The following is a 351-nucleotide window of genomic DNA, read 5'->3' as shown; positions in this document are numbered from 1 at the left end:
TTTACACAACCCCCATACCCACTCTCAGGCCCCTCCCTCTTCCCCATTGAAGCCCCTCCCCTTCCCCAAACACACGTGGGAATGTTTTGGTTATGTCAAACAACCGCCTTGTTTACCCTTCGTGGTGTGAGCTGTTTGGAAACTTGAAATTTTTTCGTAACGTTTTGTAATGTTTCGTCTTTTTTTTCTGACAGTTAAATTGTGCTTAATTTGTGTGTGGGGGGGGGGGTATAGGCGTAGTTGTGTAAAAATGCTGAAAATTCTGATGATTGGTAATTGTATTGATAGTAGTAACTGGTGATTAATATTAATGACAGTAAGGATTGTAATTAACGATATTGACGGTGATAT

General features: G+C 40.5%; 1 protein-coding gene across 1 annotated transcript in view; it reads left to right on the top strand.

The window, feature by feature from the left end:
- LOC119592237 (carboxypeptidase E-like) overlaps nt 1-351 on the top strand; it is a 28,024-nt gene that overhangs the window by 26,797 nt on the left and 876 nt on the right. The window lies entirely within an intron of this gene.

This window comes from Penaeus monodon, chromosome 29 (genome assembly GCF_015228065.2).
Source record: "Penaeus monodon isolate SGIC_2016 chromosome 29, NSTDA_Pmon_1, whole genome shotgun sequence".
NCBI lineage: Eukaryota > Metazoa > Arthropoda > Malacostraca > Decapoda > Penaeidae > Penaeus > Penaeus monodon.
This window is presented reverse-complemented; position numbering and strand designations above follow the sequence as displayed.